The 21,986-nt window shown below is 37.7% G+C and overlaps 1 protein-coding gene across 6 annotated transcripts in view; it reads right to left on the bottom strand.

Annotated features, from left to right (window-relative positions):
- The window catches only part of LOC126368194 (CUGBP Elav-like family member 4), a 283,473-nt gene that overhangs the window by 88,169 nt on the left and 173,318 nt on the right, over nucleotides 1-21,986 (bottom strand). The gene's annotated exons all lie outside the window — the stretch shown is intronic.

The raw sequence follows: 21,986 nt of genomic DNA, 5'->3' as shown, positions 1-21,986 counted from the left end.
AGTACAACCCAGCGGCCTCGTGTTTCGTGGGTAAACAAGCTCTTGATTTAAATATAGAACCAAATCAGCTAACAAAATTACAGAGAAACTTTCAAGTACCAATATACTTCTCATTATTATAGGGATTGTGTACCAAAAAGTGAGCGTATTAGGTGTCTGTGTTAAATGGTCGATTGTCACGATATTCGTATTCGGCTCGAGTCGGGTCGGCTATATCTTTTCACGGCGTTCATAAGGCACCGTCGCGGCCGTAGAGGTTGCAAACTGGGTATAAAGCGGCCCTAAACTAGGGATGTCACCGGTGGGTATTGTAACTAGTATGTAACTTAGTAAGTACTTTTGGCGTCGTATGCTAGTATGTAAGTTCTAGGTAATTAAAACACATAATAACGGGTTCTTACCGCGTTTAAAGCAGGGATACGAGACTAACGATATTTCGACACTGTTGCAAGTGCCATGATCACGGGATGACTGATGAGACCCGTTATTATGTGTTTTGGGCATATAAATGGCCAATGGTAAATGGCAAAACGGCCTCCGTGGTCCAGTGGTTTGAGTGGTTGGGCTCACGATCCAGAGGTCTCGGGTTCAAATCTCGGTGGGGACAAATCGCTTTGTGATCCCTAGTTTGGTTATAAGACATTACAGGCTGATCACCTGATTGTCCGAAAGTAAGAAGGTCGGTGCTTCGGAAAGCACGTTAAGCCGTTGGTCCCGGTTACTACTTACTGATGTAAGTTAGTAGTCGTTACGTGAGCTATGTCAGGGGCCTTTGAAGGCTCAATCATAACCCTGACACCAGGGTTGATGAGACTGGTATTCCACCTCACAACCCACACGATAGAAGAAGAAGTATATAGATTCTTTTGGCAGTATATGTGGGATATTTATAACATAACACATAACATAAGCTCACGACTATATCCCAATAGGGTAGTCAGAGGTATATCCATCGTAAGATGATCTAAGTCCCCACACGTCATCTTCACCGTATAATGGTGCTAATTCCTGTAAATACCATCTAATTTTATTTTAAGTTATATCTGTCATTTTCTTATCCGCCGAAAAGGAAAAGGACGGGTAATCGACAAGCATAAAATTTATGGAACACACGTCAATTTTAAGCACAAATCTAAACCAACCGTCTAAAAATTTTACATCCGTCAATAACCCGACACAGTTAAGTAGACAGCACGTCATACGGATTGCATACCAGCGACGTACCTTTTGATTCGCCCGGGTTATTCATTCATTTACTCATTCTTCCTAAAATTAAGAGCTGTGAATCATCCGTCCCTTTAAAATTAGGCGGTGTCTGCAGGAATCGGGGCCAATATGTATGTATTCTCGAGGCGGTCATCACACGACGGCAGTGAGGCGGTGCTCGTGTGTAAAATCAAAAATCAAATCAAAAATGTATTTATTATCAGATATCATATATATTGATTTGATTTGATATATTACAAAAAGAAAGAAGGCATATGTTTGAGGTAAAGTGCATTATAAAGTTAAGAATCTTGTCCACTGCTTCACCGTCAATTGCGACCGCAACCGCATCGTGTGATAACCGCTTTACTCTCATCATCTGTTCGCATCATCGTCTGACCACAAATTCATCAAAGTGCATGGTAGTATTGGAATCTAGTTATAAACATTTATATCTAGTAGTAAACAAGTAGAACACTTCCAAACTCATACGAAATAATTTATACCAGTAATTAAATAATACAAATACTATACAAAATACTTTAGTGCACACAACATACAAAACAAGTTTTACACACACATGGACGAAAGATACACTACAATTTGGCGGCCTTATTATATACGTAATTAGGTATTAAATTATGTGACTTAATGTGAATAACATAGTAACTCGAAACTTAATGTGATTTTATTTATATCTAATGTTATAACTAGTGAACAATAATATTATTTTGAATATTACATAATTGAATAGAATATAAAATGCACCTTTGTATAATTTTAAAATTGGAACACTGTGATTTTGAAATATTTTTTTTATTTATTTAATAACGTGTTTGGAACCTAGTATCTCCAGCCACTGCCCAACAATAGCACATCTCTATGAAGTGGCCCTAAAGGCCTCATATTTGGGGGCAACGTATGGACGCTTTTACGTCGACGTGCGGTTCTAGCTTTATGCAGTCGTTAAATATCGGCCCGATTAGTCCGGTACCGCGGATTCTTCTACCGGCCATAACCGTAACCATGGTATAAGAAAACCAGGTATGCTCAAAAGTGACAACATTTCAAGGTTAGCCCAGCTGACGTCATCCCACCCTGCGTTGCCATCTTTGCAAATTTATTTATTTATTTATTTATACACAATTTACATAGTCATTACAGGCAATCCCAATTCAACTATGTAATCTTGTGAATCTTGTGAATAAAGACCCACGACCAATGTTTTTAATTTGCTTTGCAAGGCAATTTTGGACTTTTAGTAAAAGATCTACTTACCTTTTTCATGTTTTTTTTATATATGTGACGAGTAATAGTAATTAAATGCATTAGTCAGTAATTCGCTTTATTTTCAATAATAAAATTTACGTCCTTGGAATGTTGGAGATATACCAATTTAATGGTAACACTTACGTCATCAAAGGGCTAGCAATGGCGGCCTTTCATAGGATTGAGCATACCTGGTTTCTTATACCATAACCGTAACATTATGGCTGATGGCTGATTTTGTCAGTTAATGATAGAAAAAAAATATTCATACATTTTACAGTTAGTTAAGAAGATTTAAGAGCCTTTTTCATTTAGAAGACAATTTCTGTATAAGTTTTGGGGCACATATACAAAATTAATTTAAGGCTTGCATTTTATAACTTTACAATATGTGTACTGTTGGTATACCTATTTAAATAAATAAATCACTTTTGTTTGGTATATTGTACCAAAATCTAAGTGGAAAATATTACATACAAAAATAAAGATCCCTTTTCAAAGATAAACTATACCGTACTCCTAATTCCTAATTAAGAGAGCCTTCTATATTTATCTACAGGATACAGTGAAGGGCTGAGATCGTTTCCTTGGGTGATCCCCCAATCAATCGCGGACGGACTAAGGATGAAACAAAGAGAGCCCTTCAAAACCGATTGTACATACTTCATCTGAGACGGGCCTGTATCTATTCCTGACAATTAGCCGCTTGACTGCTCCTTATCTCCCCTACCACGCCGGTAATGCCCAACTAACGCACGGGTGGAGTCAGGCGGGTCCAAATATTTCAAAATATTACAATAAAATTCATGCGTTTAACTCTCAGTGTAAGGTCGCAAGTTCAAATCCAGCACGGGCCTAAACATATAATTTTCGAAATCGTTTTTCGAATTCATGTTTCGATCGTAAATGATTATCACGTGCTCAGCGGTGAAGGAAAAATAGTCCGATATTTTATTACGTTTTTCTAAGACGTCACAGTGTGCTTGTTCATACAAATTCCATAGCACTTATGTATTTTAGCTTTAAAAAAAATACGTATACTCCGTCTTTTTAACAGATTATAAATACTTGAATTGAAGCAGCATTTCAAGATTTAAATCTACAAAATATATCTGAATATTTAAGATGCCATTAAAAATATGAATAATAAATACTTAATTGTTTTTTTTACAATTTATCACCATTGGCATTTTCACAATGGAATTCGACAATACCTCGTTAGATTGAAAGACCTGTCTTTCTCTATTATGCGAAGATATAATTACGAATTTGGTAAAAAAAAGTAATTCTACTTGTCAATACACGAAAACTTACTTTTTTACCTCGGTACGAATTCGCTCTTTCGTTGGACAATAAATGGGAAGCGCCGAGGTTTCTAATTGTTGTTTTACATACATAACCTCAAGAGTATGTCCCAATTGGGGTAGTCAGAATTATATCCATCGCAAGATAGACTAAGTACCCACATCTCACCGAGCTTTCTATTAGACCAACGTGATAGGTGATGAGCCGTATCGCCGTCTATAATGGTCAAGCCAACTTTGTTAGTGAATACTGCACTTAAGATAAATGAATAACTCAATGGTGCAAGTCTGGTACTAGAGTTCGAAGCGGCCGCGCTCCCCGATTGAGAATGCAAGTCGGTGTATCACGTGGAGGAATTAAGACGGAAAAATTTAAAATGTTTGTTACACTTGTACCATTATCATCAATTTAAGAGCCACGCTCTTGTTGGTGTAGCATTTTTCATGCTACTTTTTTAGGGAAAAATAGGGCAGTGGTTTCCCTTCTTGCCTTCCGCCCCGCAGTACTCTGTCCGACGCAAGTGGGATGGCGCCCAGAGTAGTCTATTATAAAGTCATACTAAGACTCCTGTCCTCCGGCTCTGAATAGTAGTAGACAATTACTGTTGACCTCTGTCAGGTTCTAGGTTACAATCCCTGTGACTTGCCCCTTCCGTCCCGCATTGCCGTACCGATGGCTCCTATCTTCGCCTCTGCAACCGTTGAGGTCTTCACCCGTATCCCTAGGCAAGACACACTTGGACACTTGTACCACCTTACAAATAAAAAATAAACCAGGGATGAACGTGGGTTTAAGTATTTGACAACCAAGCAAAGTTCAGTCGAATTAGAAAGAAAGAAAGAAGAAAGAAAGAAAGTATTTATTAATTGTATGATAATTGGATTTAATTTTGCTTGGCTGTCAAATACTCAAACGTATATTTTTTATTTGTAAGGTGGGTAGAATTTGTATTGGCTTTGCAATATCTCGATAGTTTTTGAGGCCCCGTCCTAAATCGGTCTCTGTGCCGACTTTCCATTATAAGGCTGGTACAAGAAGTAGGTCACTGGTCGGAGGGCCCCTTATTAACGCTCATTGTTCTTGTTATATGGTCGTATTGATTATTGATTTCGCCCATACACGTTTCTTATAGTGGAAAGTTTTCTCACTATTTCGAGAAAAAAGTTTTTCTAAGAGTTATGTAATATTTTTTTTTAAATATCGGTCTACTTTGTTAGGAATAGTTATTGTAAAATAAAAGAGTTATTAAAAGAGTTAGCGACAAAATAATGATTTTTCAAGTTTGGTATAAAATCTTGAAAAAGGTACAAAATGGGTCATATATCCTAAACCATATATAATCGCTGAACATACATGGAGATGCCCTTAAGTAAAAAAATACATGGGAATGTTTCTGGTAGCTAATGAGACCCTCTATGTAATTTTTCGTTTTGAACGTCATCTTCTACGCCGCCTTGTATAGTAAACACGTAATAATCATAATCAAAAGTCTCCTTGTCTCGAATATAACTGAATTAAAAAATGAAATAATAGACTTAATTGATCATCTTCCTAGCATTGACCCGTTTTTCACAGGGTCCGCTTACCTAACCTGAAGATTTGGCAGGTTCGGTTTTTTACAGAAGCGAGAGCCTCTCTGACCTTCCAACCCGCGAAGGGAAAACCGATCCAATACAGATTTAGTTACATACCTTCGAAAATGTGTTTCTCAGGTATGTGAGTTTGCTCACGATGTTTTCCTTCACCGCTGAGCACGTGATAATCATTTATGATCTAAACATGAATTCGAAAAAATATGACAATCGTTGGTTTAGGCCTGTGCTGGATTCGAACCTGCGACCTCAAAATGAGAGGTAAGCGTTCCACTAACTGTACCACGGCTCCAAAAAAATAGAGTTAATTAAGTATTTTTATTTCTAAAAACCTACAGGCTTACTCCTTTTCTCAAAATCCAAATATGCTTTTCTTCAAATAATTTATTAAAATGCCTAAAGCGAAAAAGCAAGATAGGAACATAATTAATGTATTTACCTGTAATATCTTTAATAGCTGTAAAGCTTTGCAAACTGCTTTGAACTTCACATCGCTACACTTAGCAAAGTTGACACTTTGATAAACCTTTTCTAAACTTGCGAAGCTTGAACCTGCAGTGCAACGGTAGAATTCCCTCGTTCTCTATTTGAATCTAAAAGGCTATTTCCTCGCCTGTAAATGACTTTCTCTCTAAAAGAATAGATGTTTCGAACGGCTTTACCTAAAATAGAGTTGGTTTTTCATTGACCTCTAAAGCTGTGGATAAAACGAAGGTTTAACTTCGACACTTGCGGTTTGAAACAGTTCCGCTTAATTTACTATTCACAGAGATAGTTATTTAATAGGGCATTTGATTGGTTGGTTTTTTTCTTGAAAGTTACATTCGTCCAATAGGAAAGGTGTGATGACGCGCGGGAGTTGCACGTGATAATAAGAACTCCCTATTGGTTGAAAATTTTTAGGAATAATTCTGCCTTGTGATTGGTTGCACATCTAATAATGAGGTTTCACCTCTGTTGCCACTATCCGAATTACACGTTCATGTACCTAATCGCAAAGAACAGAAGCAATTAAAGACGAAGCGATAGAGAAATAAATAGTTTTCTTGAAAAGCAGACATCAGTCAGATAGCGTAACGACGTTCTGTCATAGATAAGGTGAAAGCGCGTAGAGTTACTAGTTAATTGCTGACGATAAATACTGAGGGTGTGTGGCGAAGTAGAGGCGGGGAGCGGGGAGGGGGGTTAATTTGTAAAACGGTGAACACGGGAAGTAATTAAAAAAAGAAAACGCTGGAAGAAATATGCTGTTGGTGGTATCGCGGCGTATGAAACTAGCAGAGTTATGGAGTTATACTAGTTATGTGACATAACTTATGTCCGTACATGTTTTGAGAGGAAACAAAATTTATAATAAACCTAATTCGTGAAGCTGTGTCATGTACAGTTTCATGTTAAAGCTGAAAGCAGACCTAAATTCTACCGTATCGTACGCGCTGTTAGAATTTTCAGTCTTATATTGAAAGAGGACTTCGAGGACTTCTTATCAACACTGGTTGCATGTTGTCTTTAAATACTTGGGGCTTTGCTAACGCCGTTAAGGATTACAGATGTGAGTTTATGTATATTATAATCGCTATAACACGGCCGATAAGAAGATAGTGTTGTTCTTTTGAAAAATTATGACGATAAGAATTCGGCGGATAATGTCGCTAGATTGCATACGATTTTTTTTTAAATTAACAAAACAAAGATCGACCTTCTCTGTTCCGTGATAGTGATCATAATTCCATATATAATTGGTAATTCTGACAGCGCGTACCACGTGGAAGAATTTTAATCTGCTTTCAGCATTAGTCCAGTTTTACCTAAGTATCAAGGACTGTCGAACTTACTACTTAATATATTCAAATTCATAACTCGCGACAAACTTTGAACAAGAAACTTATGTAGTTGGCTGTAAGTGGATATACATGTATATACACATCCATTAACTCTAAATAGTCGACAAATCTTCAAGGTAATAAGGTACCTTTTTGCATAAATCTAATGCATTCCGGGAACTCGCAATTGTAATTATAATATTTACATATTTGATTTAAACACCTTATAGTCACATCTTTTGATACGGCCATACTTAAGATAAACATGACGAACCGTATTGTGATAGGCTATAAGGACTATCATCTTCATTATCAGCCCATTAACGTCCCCACTGCTGGGGCACGGATCTTCCCTATGGATGGATAGGGAGAACGGGCTTTAAACCATCACGCGGACCCAGTGTGGATTGATGGTTATTAACGACTGCTAATGCAGCCGGGACCAATGGCTTAACGTGCCTTCCGAAGCACGGAGGGGCTCGAGATGAAAACTTTTTTTTGTGGTTACCCATCCTATGACCGGCCTTTGCGAAAGTTACTTAACTTCAACAATCGCAGACCGAGCGCGTTTACCGCTGCGCCAACGAGCTCCTCAAGATGAGGACTATATTAGCGTACTTATGGCTGTTTTACTCTCCAATCACACCCAGGACACTCTATATAAAAATGACATTCTTACCGTGTCGCTTTACTACGTAAGTGCGAGCGAGACACAATCCGCACACGGTCTCCTTTACTCCTTAGAGGCTTATGGCCATTTAGACTAAAGGAGTGAGGTAAATTTAACTCGACGCCTGGAACTCGTGTGGGGCGGAGAATTACCATTCTATACGTAGTATTATTCTTCATTCTATGCCTCAATTGAGCGTAGAAGTGATAAAAAAACCATCACTAAGTATTAGACAGTACAGAAGGGAGTCAGTGCTAATTCTCCTCCACTTATCGCTTAGCCCACAAGCCTAACTGTCCCCGTGGCACGCAACGCCACTATTTTTCAGACTCCCACGGCGCCACTACAATTGTGGCCCTTAAATTTTGATAACAACAGCTCTGTGAGCACCCTTATTTAGTGGCCCAGAGACGAAATTGTGGCCGTTATGTTTTTTTTAAGAATAAGGGTTATTTAAACTTCCTTTTCTAAGCTATCTCGACTGGGATTCGCATTTGAAAACTCAGCGGGGTCTGTATTAGAAACGCGGCAAAATCATATCAAACGCTTCGACTAATAAACGCAGCAAATGTTATCTACGTAAATAGACGTGGAACTATTGGTCGAAGCCCTCAATATAAAACGTGACGCGCGCAGCACGGTTCCTGTGCCGCAAGGGCTGATTTCAATATCAAAATTATTTATTAGCTTAAAATTATATTTCAATGCAGTAACAAAAATCTCATGTTTGTTACTCATGGTAACCGTCCGGAGCACGTTAAAGGTGCATGCAATTATTTAATTATAGCCACTACTGCAGAACACATAACTTTGATTTTTGTTTTGTTATTTGAAATTTGTGATGACGTCATCTAAACGTAACATCACTGAATAGCATTGATGTATAATTGTTTAAATAGCTGGAGTGCATCCGAATGCTTTAAATTAACAAAACAAAAATCGACCTTCGCTGTTCTGCGATAGTGATTATAATTTCATGTAAAATTAAAAATTACCATAGCGTGTATGATGCGGAAGAATTTTGTCTACATACAGCTTTAGTATAACTGATGTATGTCTACCTATAAGTATATAAGTTTTACTTTTAGTTTCGTAAAACGACCTTTTTCAATAAAAAAGTTATAATGTAAAAGATAAGAAAAATAAACTTGCAAGCTTTCATTTATCACAATTTACGCGATGTTCCAATAAGGTTGGTTTCTACCCGGGATACAGCTATATATTTTATTGTATCGTACTGTATTGTATTGTAGCTGTATTGTAGAAGTCGCAGAGATCATTAGAGGAAATAAAAGGCGGGAGTAATACGGAATTATAACGGACCGTGGTTCAGTACAAGTGGGCGTACACTGCTCAGTATAAATTGAAGGTATTCCAATTTCAAATGCAAGAGAAGGCAATTGAATTTGAACGGCTTTTATTTTAAAATTCGAATGTAAATATGCGATATTATATTTTACCTATCTTTTCGATATTAGTAAGTCCGATGTAAGTGCTTTATACGGGCTATTGTATCTATACGTATTAGTCAGAAAGCACTGTTCATGTTAAATAATTTGTTCAAATATGCATACAAACATACGTAACCTGACGCCTATTTCCCACTAGGGTAAGCAGACCATGGAATTCCATTTGATATGATCCTGACACACTTCTCTTGCTTCCTCCACATTCATCAATCGTTTTGCACATCGGTTCAGAGTAGATAAATCGTATTAAACTTTTTTTTTAATATAAATACTTCGCGCCCGTAATCCGTAATGAGGTGTTCTATATTTTCGTATTCGCTTCCAGTCTATCATAGAAGCTATAAGAATATTTGTATTCCTTATAAATACAACATACCAGAAGTGTGCCAGGATCGAAACAAATAGAATTTCATAGTCTCTGCTTACCGCGGTGGGAAATAGGCGTGAGTTTGTGAATGTATTTATGTATATAGACTCACTTTACATACATAAACTCACTTTCTATATCCGAAATTGGGGAACCACAGTGACTATTTTTAATAAATACAACATTTAATATAAATAAATACCATTTCACCGAACGTCCTTTTTAGGCAGTGTACAAGGTCCTAATGCTGCAACGGAGATGAGTGGATCGTAGTGGGTCGTGGACCGTAAAAATAATGGCCCACGTTGCGACCCGATGTGGCCCACTCTGCTAACTAACCCGGGATACCGAATGCCATAGTTTTACTTGCCAAACAATGATATTTAATACTCGAATTGCTGAGTTTTACGAGTAGTGTAAGTTATAACGTCCCGAAAGCCGTGGTAATCCAGTTAGAACGCTTGATTCTCACTGTAAGGTCGCAGATTCGAATCATAAATAATTATCACGTGCTCAGCGGTGAAGGAAAATATCGTGAGGAAACCCACTTACCCGAGAATGCGTTCCGGAGGAATGTGAGCAAACCTGTATTGGGCTGGTTTTCCCTTCACGGGTTGGAAGGTCAGACAAGCGGTCGCTTCTGTAAAAACCGGTTAAATTTTCAGGTTAGGTAAGCGGGATGTGTGAAACCTGACCTGTGAAAACCGGATAACGCTAGGGAGATGAGGTTGTTGTAAGTTATAACGTAAGTCAACATATCTCGATGATATAATTTATCAAATAAAAGTTGAATTGAGCTTGAATTCGTGTTTAGATTATAGACAATTATTATCACGTGGTATCCAGAATTTGTGCCGGTTATTGGCAATAAGCTGGTTCTGGTCAATGTTCTGGTAAACATAGCGTCGAGGAGTGACTAAATAAACCTAGCCTACCTCTTCGAAAATGTAGGCGTGATGCTGTTACGGTTAATAACAGCCAGTGAAACACCTGAAGAGTTAAGATGAGCCGTGAAAGGTCAATGCCTTATTAAATTTTTCCCCGAAGTTCTTTCGGCATCGATTTCAAGGAAACATTTAGACTAATTAATAAAGATTGAAATCAAGATCCTTGAACGCGAATGCTTTGACAATATTAAAATGAGTCAACGACAAAACAAGGTACCTACAATATCAACGTAAGCAATTGCTTTTGAAGAAATATTTTTCCATATTGAAAACAGAAAACACGGGTAGCATTTGAAGCGACGCAATAACGGTATGGAAGCCCTCTGTTTAAATAAGCTAACATCAAAGGTGGCAGAATATTGGCTGGTATTGGACTCGAAAACGCAATGAAACAATTTTCTGTATTCACAAAAAATACGTGAATTGACTTCTCTTGAAACGTGGAGCACAAAGCCGGCATATGTTCTTGAGTGTATTCACGTGAGAATTATTTTCATTAGAAAACGCTAATGCTATTTATAAGGCTATTTACTTACTAAAATTATTTTCTTTTCATAAATGATAAATTAAGAAATGCGAAGACAAAATATCAAAATTCTAAAATTGTAGGCTCGCCCGCTGTTACATGAGACGCATTGCGCTTTGACATCTTATTTAAAATATTACCCTAAGTAATTACCGTATTGAGTGCATGTTTAGTTTATGCACACAACCATCTTTCACCAGCGCATTGCAGTTCATTAAATACAAAAACCGCGGCGGACGCGGAATGAATTACGGTAATAAAACTAATAAAAAGTATTGTTTGCTGGAGATCGATAGCCAAAGAGCCGTCTAACTAATGACCAATCTCTAGAGACTCACCGGTACTTAGAGTAATTAATTAAACAGCTGGTAACTGAGTAATAAAGTGAACTTTCATGTATTCTGGTTCCTTTGTTTCAGGGTGATTTTTTCCGGGAATCCGGAGTCGACGGTTCAGGGCGACCTCGGAAGTCGTTCTATATGTCAATTTGAATTGATGATCGGTTTTAGAATAAGTGTAAGTGGAATGGTTGTTTTCTTTTAAATAACTTTTTTGGTGTACCCTTCTCAGGGATTCGTATCAACAGTTGCAGGTTGTCTTTGATTACTTGTGGCTCTGCCTACCCTGTTGGGGATTGTCGATATGAGTTTATTAAATCAAATCAACTTATATACTTTACTGCACACAAAGAGAACTTGTTCACAAACAAGCATTATGTGGAGTATGCTCCATACCCCCTCAGGTTGATTCAAGGGAGGTGTGCCCAGCAGTGGGACGTATCACATAAATATGTACCAAGTAAATCACTTAGGTTTTGTGTATTCGGTGCATTTTTGCACCGTATCTAACTTTGTAATTTTTTTTCACTTGCACGCCGAGGAATACGTCTACTAAATTTGTTTCATTTGTCAAAAGTACCTCACACACATAAATATATAAAAGCCATAAAAAGAAAAAGCAATAACGTTTGGGTTTTAAAACAAATGTATCAATTAAAATAATATTAACAGACAGCTAACGACGCCATTGTTATGAATTCTAAATCATTGAAACGCTAAATTGTGAAACCAATGGGCGCAATGCACACCAGCAAAATTAATTTTATTTCATTTTAATTTCGTACCATTGAATTTAAATATTCATTTGGCCATTAAAAGAATCCATTAAGCCAAATCGCGGGCGTAACTCGGCGGTTTAAATTAAAAATTGTCACGAGACCGCTCACTAATATACGTCCGACCGTTTCAGAGATCTTTCCAAATAATGGATTTGACAAAGCGTTTCAAGTTTGAAATTGAAACTAAAGAGAGTTAATAAAAGCTTACGGTTGCGAGTGCTATAAAAAGTGACCGTAAAGCTATGAAAGGCGATGAGGGTGCCCGATGAATAAAGAAATGTAGTGCACGAGTATTTGACATTAGGGATTAAGATAGGAAGAAAGGAGAAATAAACATAATATGTTAAGAGAATGTTCTAGAACTGGAATACAATTCAATGAGACGAAAAAGCTTGGAGAAATTTTATCAAATGCGCGCGCGTGTGTGTGTTTGTGCCGTATGGGTACACCTATTTAACTGTGTGGTGTGTTGTATTTGTCATAACAAAACACACGTCACCCTAGCTTTCTGTAAGATCAACGTGATAGGTGGTGAGCTGTGTCGCCGTCTGTAGTGGTCGAACCAACCATGTTAGTGAAAACTGCAGATAACTTATAGGTGCAAGTTCAGTACCTTGTTTGACTAATCCCAAGCCTTAATCATATCAATCAGTACTTCAATAACAACACAAAGAAAAGATTTTAGAGTCAAGGATAACGCTACTTTAGAATGCAAAGAAGTTATAGATAGAAGTCAAAGAAAAATATATTATGAAACTTCTACAAATATAAGGCACTGTTTACCAGCGTCTACTGAAATTATGAAGTACCTAAGTAAAGATAACAGTTATATCAAGAACTAAAACATGGTTTTTCTATCAGAAGGTGCCGACATTGTGAATGATTCGTGTGCTGGCGAGTAGCGAGAAAAATATGTCTCAAAATTATAATATTGAAATGTTGTATGTAAATGAAATAACTTACTTTAAAAACCATAACTAATTCTATTTAATACAATAGAAAGCTAACCTATTTGTCTTTTTGAAGCGTGGACAAAAAGTATGAAGGCTTTTGAGTATATTCTGAATAAGTAAATAACTTTAACTGGTTGATTGACGAGAGATTTATGCCAAGAAGTGGGACGTATATTTAGGCTATTTGTTTATGGGAAGCCGCCAAACTCAAATGGGATTGGGCCGGACATGTTTGTCGCATGCACCCTGAGCAGTGGGCACGGATCGTCGATTCGGCAACCGTTCTCCGACGACTAGTTTGCGACGGGACTGTTCTCCGACAGATCGATTTATTTACTTCCTTTTCCCCAGCAGAACTTTTCCACTAGGGACGTTTCGCCGACAGAACCTTTCGTCATTGTCCCTTTCGACGGCAGGCCTTTTCTACTCAGAATGTTTCACCAACACGACGATAAACTTACAACTCTGATTTAACTACAGATCTTTATATATATCATGAAAATAAAACAATAAAATCATCTTTACTACACTGTGTTTAAATCAACTAAATTTTTGTAATTAAGAAAATAAATAGTATTTATTGCATAACTTTGTTTGATTGAATGTTTGTTAATAAATATATTGTGTTGTACCTTTTTCAAATGTTTATAAATTTTTGGCCTTAGATTTAGAAAAAGTTAAAAAATGAAATAAAAAATATTGCATATATTACGTGTTTTATATTAAAACAAATGTGTGTTTCTTATTACAATAATACCAAAATAAATACAAAATTATTGCATTAATTAAACAACAAAAAAATAGAAAATAACTCCATTGAAAAAACAAATCACTAGTAATTCATTCTAGTTGCCTTGATTTTTTATTCGTTTTGATTGATTATTCTTTGCTTTATTTTATTAAATGGCAAATGTGTGCCCATCCACTTAAATACGATTTAAAATCCATCCCATTTTTATCCGCTAAATGCCGTATTATTCTCTCTTTATAGCTTGTTTCAGTGCGTTTACGCTTAGGCATTGGCTCCGAAGATTTGATTTTCTCAATAATACCTTCCGTGTGATGTTGTTCCTTGATAAATTCAGTTATAGTTAAAAATATATTCCATTTTCGGCGACTCAATAATGAATTCCAGCGGTTGTGCCACGATTCAAGCGCGTTTTGTGTTAACGGCACGTGTTTTATAAGACTGTTATTTACTGACCACATGTGAGGTGGGAATCGAGGTTGACGTTGTTTCACTGATATTTTGGTTCTAACAGTTTTAGTGATTTTTGTTGATTTATTAACGTAAAATTTTTCGAACCATTTAACTACGGCGTGTGCTTCTTTCGGCAGTATGTCAGTTTTTAGTATATTAAATGCTTCACTAATTTCTGTTGGCTCCAAAAACGCCAGTGCTCCGATGTGTCGCATGTTGTGAGCAAACACAGGATCATTATTATAGCGGGAGGCAAGACCGGTTGATTGAATGTGGCGATATATACTTTGTTGTAAATGAAAGAAACAAAGTTTATTTAAACATTCTGGGAAAATATTTTTGATGGCATTCATTGCTGCAAGTTCAAAATCAGTTAGGATGATTTCAGGTTTCAGTTGCAATCTCAACTTATTTAAAGTTTGACATTTAATGATTTCTAAGAAAATTCTGTAACACCTTTCTGATTTATGCGAGAGCAAACCATAAACTAGGGGAACTATTTTGTGTGTGCCTTCCAGTGCTCCGACTACAGCATGTATAGTATAAATTTGGCAAAACGGGAGAGGGCAGCTGTCAAATGTCCCATCCATTAGCCAAAAACTTGCCTCACTCAGTAATTTTAAATTTTCTCTCGTGCCAAAAACGATTATACATTCATCATTTTCAATAAAATGGCCCATAAGAAATGGTTCACTGTTAACCATAGTATATTCATCGGGAATCACGACCTGCCGGATATTTTTTGGAATCATTGGCAATTTCTTGTTCCTTTCTCTTTGTATCATCTTCCTCATTGCATTTCTATTAGGCATATGAGGTGAAGAAGTAGTGGGTATATCTTGGGTGCATCTCTGTATGATTTGTGCAGGTGTATCCATGGAACTCGTTGCCTTTTCTTTTAAATTTGCCTTCAATTTAAATTCTACCTGTTTCTCAGGATCAGGCAAATGTGCGTGATTATGATTTTGCGACATGACAACATGAGTGTTATCCGTCATCAGCAGAGTTGAAACTGATACGTTACAACGAGCCGAATAATTTCGTGTACACCTCCAGTAAAACTTCGTGCCACGTCTAGTATTTAAATGATAGGAGTATCCTTCATAGATTAAAATTTCTTTGCCACGTTTAGAAATTACAATGTCACAGTCACTCATTTTTAAATAATTAAATTAGATAAGACGACAAAGATGCACTGCACTCAGAAACAAGTAAAGTGTCATTATTGATATGAATCTACCCGCAATGAAGGTGTCTAAAATTATTGAAGCGCTTTATTATTTTATTTATTTTACTGGCAACTGTTTTAAAGTTCGTACTTCTAACATGTAGGTACGTTTTTTAAAATGCAAAATAAATGAGTTGTAACGCAATGTTTACATGTATCATTTCCAGAATTTGTAGATAAAAATAAATAATTTTGCTGCTTCCTATCTTATTGATTGCCTCCGCCCCAGGTACAACAGAATATAATTGTTGTTACAATAAATTTAATGCAATACATTGTTTTAAGTTTACGCGGTTATTAACCGGGGTAAGAACCCGTTATTATGTGTTTTCATTAATTCAATACAATTTGTAGATTGTAATCAATGGAAAAATAATGCAAATGCAATAAGTACCTACGATGTAGAAAACATTATTTTATTGTTTTATTTTCATGAAATACAATAATAGCCAATAGCTATCCACTTGCATAATATGCTTAATATTGAGTTAATTTTGCTTTTATTCTCTGAGAATAGTAGGCATTTAGTAAATAACCGCATTATATACCTTAACTTTACCGGCGAATTCTCTGTAGATGTAAAGATCTGTAGTTAAATCAGAGTTGTAAGTTTATCGTCGTGTTGGTGAAACATTCTGAGTAGAAAAGGCCTGCCGTCGAAAGGGACAATGACGAAAGGTTCTGTCGGCGAAACGTCCCTAGTGGAAAAGTTCTGCTGGGGAAAAGGAAGTAAATAAATCGATCTGTCGGAGAACAGTCCCGTCGCAAACTAGTCGTCGGAGAACGGTTGCCGAATCCGGATCGTCACGCATTGGGTGCCTCATGACGGGTGCAGGCGTCGTGGCAGACCTCGAAAAAGATGGTGTGACGACTTGGACGCTTGCCGGAGGGACTGGCCGGAGTGCGCATAGGACCGCGAAAAACGGAAAGAGGAAGGGGAGGCCTTTGCCCAGCAGTGGCATCTTGTAGGCTAGATTAGATTAGTATAAGTTTTAAGTGACTTATATACGGCAAACGGCTGATCTATCACGTTGGTCTAACAGAAAGCTCGGTGAGGTCTGGATGCTTGATTCATCTTGCGATCTATGTAGGTACATCTGACTATCCCAATTGGGATATAGTTGTGAGATTATGTTATGTTTAAGTAAGGCGGTCTCGCTATATCGCCGGTAAGGCGACAGAGTAATATTGAGTTACGAAAAGTAATTCCTTTACGCCCACAAAATTCTGATGTGGGTGGTAGATCAAAGTCGGGATGTGGGTAAATCGTGAAGGATCGCCGTTGCTTGGGGAATTGGGAAGAGTATCCTGCAGTGTTATAACACTGCGATACCGGGAACTAAGACAAACTCGGATGGAGACACAGAGGACGACACAGGATGTCTCAGGACGTCCACCACCACCTTATGATCAAATGATCATAAGGTGGTAATTTTCACACTAAAACAAAATTGTTTTAGTGTGAAAATTTGATATGATGTTGTTGTCTTTTTTTTTGTATGTGGCGTCCTTTTTTAAAAAACTATTTCTATTTTATTCTTTTAGACGCTTTAATACGTTTATTTCTTCAACTTTTAATTATTATGTACAGGGTTTTAATGATATCGTAACGAATACTCAGGGGGTGAGCTGCATTCAGCTCATGATTCTGAGTTAATATCAAGTGGAATTATATGTGATAAAATTCATGATTTTAGTGTGATGTTTTTATTATTTTAAATTCTATGTTTTGCGGTGGTAAATTCTACTTGATGATATTAACTCAGAATAATGAGCTGAATCATCCCCCTCAGTTTTCATTACGATAGTATTTACACCCTGTACAAGTAAGTGCAGGTAGCCAAGAGGGTATGGGTGTTAGTGCCACCGTAACGAACACTAACGGGAATGATTCAGACCCTGATTCTGAGTTGATATCAAGTGTCGAAAAATTTAAGAATATTTTTTTTTAATATTTTTTCTTCCATACTCTTTATCCAAGGTTGATGAGTTGAAGAGTAGTGAGTAAAAAAAGTAAGGAGCAATTTCACTCTGAATTCGTATTTTAATAAGGTAGTAGTAGTAAAAGTAATTTAAAACGTCAAGAAACAACCTCATCAAAAATTCAAAAATCAAATCCAATAAGACGATAATAATCGTGAAATCGGAAAGAACCTTTTATTGTAATAACCACTTAATTCAAAGGGTCATTTCCTCTAAATCGACGTATCCGCCAAAACCTTCGTACCCGGAAAACGTTTTGTGTTTTTGAACGCACGTTTCCTGAAACTGGAAGGTAAGGTCGGCTGGAATTATTGAACGTTGCTTTTGCGTTTTAAGCGTCAAGTGTAGTAGCCTTTTATTCATTATTTAGCCCACGTCCCTAACAAATATATTAATATAATCGCCAGTGTCCCGGGGTATTATTTTTTTAACGGCCTCTGTGGTCCAGTGGTTGAGCGTTGGGCTCATGATCCGGAGGTCCCGGGTACGAATCCCGTTGGAGAAATATAGCAAAAATTACTTTGTGATCCCTAGTTAGGACGTTACAGGCTGATAACCTGATTGTCCGAAAATAAGATGATCCGTGCCGCGGAAGGCACGTTACGCCGTTGGTCCCGGTTACTACTTACTGATGTAAGTAGTCGTTACTTGAGCCATATCAGGGGCCTTAGGCGGCTCAATAGTAACCCTGACATCAGGGTTGATGAGGTTGGCTCCAATCCACCCCTCAACTCAACCCATACGAGAGAAGAAAAAGAGCTTTCTGTTAGACTAACGTGATAAGTGGTGTGCCGTATCGCCGTCTATAATGGTGGAGCCAACTGTGTTAGTAAAAATTGTACTTAAGATAAAGTAACTCATTGGTGAAAGTCCAGTACCGGGATTTCAACCGGCGCTCCCCGATTGAGAAGCACACAGACAGCTTTCTAACTAACCTACAAATGATTGTATGAACCAATCCCCGAAAAAAAGAAAAACATGGCGCTGTAGGCCTCACTAAATAGTGGATCGATCAACAGTGATACAGGCAGAAACGAATAACCGGTCAGGCGGACGTTCGCGACTCATTGAATCCGGATTATCCGCTAAGATTAGACCTCCCCGCGATCTTTAACTATTCCCTCCGGAGGCTGTATTATTATACCCAACATATACCTACTACCGGTACATGTGTGCATGTCTTATGTGAGCTACCGAATGTTTATTGAAGTGTTTGGGAGTTACAATGAGACGGATGTATTGGGTGCGTTCCGAAAATCGAAAATTGAATTTTCATGTGTAAGTGGAAAGAGATTCACGGAAGAGTTTCTATTGTTTCTAGAATGACTCGATATTAGCTATCAAGTTTGTTATGTCACAAATGTATTCAACTCTTTATTGAACCATCATCTACGTAAAATTATTCCATTTTTCACAGGATCCACTTACCTAACCTAAAGATTTGACAGGTCCGGTTTTTTACAAAAGCGACTGCCTGTCTGACCTTCCAACCCGCGAAAGAAAAACCAGCCCAATACAGGCTAGGTCACATACCTCCGAAAATGCATTTCTTGGGATAGGGTTTCCTCACCATGTTTTAAAAACAAATTCGACAATCATTGGTTTAGGCCTGTGCTGGATTCGAACCTGCGACCTCAAAGTGAGAGGTAAGCGTTCTACCAACTGGGCTACCACGGCACAACTCTTTGTTGAACCAAGAAAAATATTACCAGCAATTAATGAAAAAGCGAGATTAAACAGTTAGCTAAATAAAACCGCATAAATTCGGCAACGGCGCTATAGGAACGTTCAGGCGAAAATTTTAATTACAGAAATATTATTAAGTCAGTGGTCAAATAAAAGCAATTTAGGGAAAAAAATATGAGCGGCCGGCGGGCGGACAAAGGCAGAGATTTCCATATATAAAAAGCATAAATAATTTTGATTGTGGCGACCGCGCACGATAAATAAAGTAGTCCGTTTTGGCACTCGCTAAACTCCGCACTCCGCACGCGCGTTTTGTAAACGGTCAATTTTAAATTGGAACTGTGAGGTGTCTGCTTTACATTTTTATAGAACAATGGGCGCAAATTGCATGCCTGCTGGGCTGGTATGGTCACCAGTATCTACATACATCGATAGTTTTATCTCATCAAGCTGTTGTCGCAATTTTTGCCACGCCAAAATGATCCGTCTCAGGACTTCATTATTAACAGTGAATCTAAATTCCATCCATCCATCCATACATAAACTGACGCCTATTTCCCACACTTCTCTTGCTTCCTCCACATTCATCAATCGCTTCATACACGCACGCCGGTTCAGAGTAGATCGTACTAAACCAAATTGAATGCAGGTTGTCTTTGATTATTGTGGCTCTGCTCACCCCATTAGGGATTACGGGCGTAAGTTTATGTATGTAACGAAGCGTATATAAGGTTTACTTCCGATTATTCGCATTGGATATTTTGAGTTTGGAATGCAAATCGAATTTCAAAATATCGATTTGGGGCGGGTCATTCCGAATGGAGTTGTAGGTGGCGCTAGTGTAGCTGTAAGAAGAGTAGACAGTGCATGATTTGGCGGCACGCTGCAAAACCATTTGGTCCAAACTTTATTACGATATTGGTGCTAATTCCTGTAAATACCATCTAATTTTATTTTAAGTTATATCTGTCATTTTCTGATACGCCGAAAAGGAAAGGGACGGGTAATCGACAAGCATTAAATTTATGGAACACACGTCGATTTTAAGCACAAATCTAAAACAACCGTCTAAAATGTTTACATCGACTAATAACCCGACTGAATTAAGTTGACAGCACACGTCAAACGGTTTGCATACTAATGAGATACCTTTTTGATTCGCCCGGGTTATTTATTCATTTACTCATTCTTCCTAAAATTAAGAGCTGTCAATCATCCGTCCCTTTTCTTTTCGGCGGATAAGAAAATGACAGGTAGAACTTAAAAAAACTTGAATTGAATTGAATATTTACGAAATTAGTTCAGTGTTAACATTAATTATCTGATGCGATCCAGATTCGATATCGGCTACGGCGACCGTTTCAATTCCTACGTTCATGTGCTCGCATGTGGCTTACATAGCCAATCTTGTTGGAAAAGATCCTCGCTCATAGCGGACATGTGAGCACACCATTCAAATATGTATGGTTTTCAACACACATAACACATAAACTGCCTATATACGTCCCACTGCTGGGCACAGGCCTCCCCTCAATCAACCGGAGGGGGGTAACACATAACATTAATCATATGCCGACCACGGAGTGCCTTAACCATGAAATAACGATCATTCGGCTCGGAACTCCGTTATATAGATAAAATGATGACAAAACTGGATTTACCAAAATAGTAAATACACCCGCCGAATCCAATCTGAAAAAATCCAATACAGCGCTTTACATCACGTACGTTTGACGACAAGAAACCGTCCTACTGGCTTTGATAAAGATGGTACCACCACGTGGGCAAACGTCGCCAGAGCAAATAATGTGAGTGTCAGGGGGAGGGGTATATTCTGAGGGCAAAATAAATACGTACACAATCTCACCGCACAAATACACACGTACCACGTCATAATGTGTTTGCTTCAACACGGTTTTTCTTCGGATGTCGCGAGCAGATGACGGAATATTGAGACAAGATTGCGAATCGAAAGTTTATCTGTTTGGGGATAAATATATTTTTTTTCTGAACGTGTTTTTGGAGGTTTTCTTCTGACTGAGTATTGGAAACTATCTGTATGGTGTGGATCGTTTATAAAAAAATAAAAATAAAATATCTTTATTTCAGACCGTAAGACCCATATAGAGTTAGTACAAAAGAGAGACAGACAGAGAGAGAGAGAGAGAGAGAGAGAGAGAGTGGAGTTTATGTGTGACTTGTTGTAGCTGTTATTTTGAATTGTCTTAACTAAAGCAGGCAAAGATCGGATGACCATACAGCCTTGACTTTAGTAATTTATTTGACTTTGGAATACACACTCAAAATAGGCCAAAGCCTTGTTTTGACTGCTGAATACATGTTTGGATCATAGATAAGTAACCGATATCACGTGGTCTTCAGAATTTCTACCCGACTTATGGCAATAGGCTCGCGACTTAAACATAGCTCATGACGAGTGGGTGCACTACACGCCTCTGCCAACCCCTTGGGAGATACAAGCGTGTTTAGATTTATCAGTTATTTTATGAAGTGTTTAATTCTATGCAAACTCCGATAGATGGCGCTAGTAGTATATTAGAACGCGCTATTGGTGTTTGTTTATATTTGTCCGGCCAAGTAGTTTTGTCCGGCCAAGTAGTTAATGCCATCTGCGGCAAATCTA

Source organism: Pectinophora gossypiella, chromosome 7, assembly GCF_024362695.1.
Source record: "Pectinophora gossypiella chromosome 7, ilPecGoss1.1, whole genome shotgun sequence".
NCBI lineage: Eukaryota > Metazoa > Arthropoda > Insecta > Lepidoptera > Gelechiidae > Pectinophora > Pectinophora gossypiella.
This window is presented reverse-complemented; position numbering and strand designations above follow the sequence as displayed.